The sequence below is a fragment of the Opisthocomus hoazin genome, chromosome 31, assembly GCF_030867145.1.
Source record: "Opisthocomus hoazin isolate bOpiHoa1 chromosome 31, bOpiHoa1.hap1, whole genome shotgun sequence".
Lineage (NCBI taxonomy): Eukaryota > Metazoa > Chordata > Aves > Opisthocomiformes > Opisthocomidae > Opisthocomus > Opisthocomus hoazin.
In genome coordinates this window covers 3,101,660-3,103,844 of record NC_134444.1, presented here as the reverse complement: position 1 = coordinate 3,103,844, position 2,185 = coordinate 3,101,660, and positions in this window count along the sequence as shown.

The window sequence follows — 2,185 nt, the reverse complement described above, 5'->3', positions numbered from 1 at the left end:
GTACTCTTGACGCTGGCCTCCCTCCCCTCTTCAGCCTCCCACCCCTTTCCGGCCTCCTTTTTTTTCTGGCCTCTACTCTCGCCCCTGGCCTCCCACCCCTCTGCAGCCTCCCACCCTTTTCCGGCCTCCTATTTTTCCTGGCCTCTACTCTCGCCCCCAGCCTCCCTCCCCTCTGCAGCCTCCCACCACTTCCCGGTCTCCTTTTTTTCCTGGCCTCTACCCTTACCCCCGGCCTCCCACCCCTCTGCAGCCTCCCACCCCTTTCCGGCCTCCTTTTTTTCCTGGCCTCTACTGTCGCCCTTGGCCTCCCACCTCTCTGCCGGCCTCCTTTTTTTTCTGGCCTCTACTCTTGCCCCCGGCCTCCCACCCCTCTGGAGCCTCCCACCCCTTCGCGGCCTCCTTTTTTTCCTGGCCTCTACTCTCGCCCCTGGCCTCCCACCACTCTTCAGCCTCCCACCCCTTCCCGGCCTCTTTTTTCTTCCAGGCCTCTACTCTCGCCCCCGGCCTCCCACCCCTCTGCAGCCTCCCACCTTTCCTGGTACCTTTTTTCTTCCTGGCCTCTACTCTCGCCCATTGACTCCCTCCCCTCTGCAGCCTCCCACCCCTTCCCGGCCTCCTTTTTTTGCTGACCTGTACTCTTGACTCTGGCCTCCCTCCCCTCTTCAGCCTCCCACCCCTTTCCGGCCTCCTTTTTTTTCTGGCCTCTACTCTCGCCCCTGGCCTCCCACCCCTCTGCAGCCTCCCACCCTTTTCCGGCCTTCTATTTTTCCTGGCCTCTACTCTCGCCCCCAGCCTCCCACCCCTCTGCAGCCTCCCACCACTTCCCGGTCTCCTTTTTTTCCTGGCCTCTACTCTTACCCCCGGCCTCCCACCCCTCTGCAGCCTCCCACCCCTTTCCGGCCTTTTTTCTTCCTGGCCTCTACTCTTGCCCCCGGCCTCCCACCCCTCTGCAGCCTCCCACCCCTTCCTGGCACCTTTTTTCTTCCTGGCCTCTACTCTCGCCCATTGCCTCCCTCCCCTCTGCAGCCTCCCACCCCTTCCCGGCCTCCTTTTTTTCCTGGCCTCTACTCTCGCCCCCGGCCTCCCACCCCTCTGCAGCCTCCCACCCCTTCCCGGCCTCCTTTTTTTGCTGACCTCTACTCTTGACTCTGCCCTCCCTCCCCTCTGCAGCCTCCCACCCCTTCCCGGCCTCCTTTTACTGCTGGCCTCTACTCCCCCCTCCTTGGCCACACCTCCAGCCTCCCACCCCTCGTCAGCCCCCACCTCTCATTTTTCTGGCCTCTACTTCATTCAGCTTCCAACCCCTCTGCAACCTCCTATCTCTTTCCAGCCTGAATCCCCCCCCATCAGCTTCCCACCGTTTTTCAGCCTCCCACCCCCGTCCCACGCAGTGCAGGACACACTGACAGAGAGAGAAAAAGGACAGGCAACAGGAAAAAAGGTACTAAGAAACAAAGAAAGGGTCAGACGAAGAAGGGGGTGGTTAGGGTTGGAATCCCAACACAAACCAGCAAGGGGCTAGAGGACAGAGAGAGAGGAAGACAAGAACGGGCCGGGAAGCAGAACAGAGAAGGAGAGAAAGACAAAAAGGGAGAGCCGGCTGGACAGGGATGTACACTAAGAAAAGACCAGACAGGCAGCAGGATAGAGAAAGAGAAAAACCGGGGACAGGAAGCAGGACAGAGGAATAGTGAGAGGAAACAAGGGCCAGGGAGCAGGACAGCGGTGGCAAAAGAGGCACTGGGGCAGTAGGATAGAAAAAGAAGGAAGGAAAGGTCAGAAGAAGAACGGGAAATAACAGCAAATGGAGAGAAGGACAAGGAGCAGGACAAATTGTCAGAGAAAGACAGGGACAGGGAGCGAGACAAGGTGATAATGAGAGAGAAAAAGGGGACAGGGAGGTAGGATAAAGTGAAAGACAGGCAAAAATAACAGACAGGGGAGCAGAACAGACACGCAGGGGGAAAAGCCTCGGCTGGGCAGCAAAGAAGAAGAAGGGAAAAAAAAGCACTGGGCTGAGGGACAGAGAGGGAGGAATTAAAAAACAGACACAGGGAACAGGACAGAATAATAGAGAGAGGAAAGGGACAGAGAGCAGGACAGCATTGGGGGGCGGTAAACCTCAAACGTAGAGCGGGGATAGGGGGTCCCTGTTGGGCTCCATTCGCAGTCCTGCTCTGAAAAT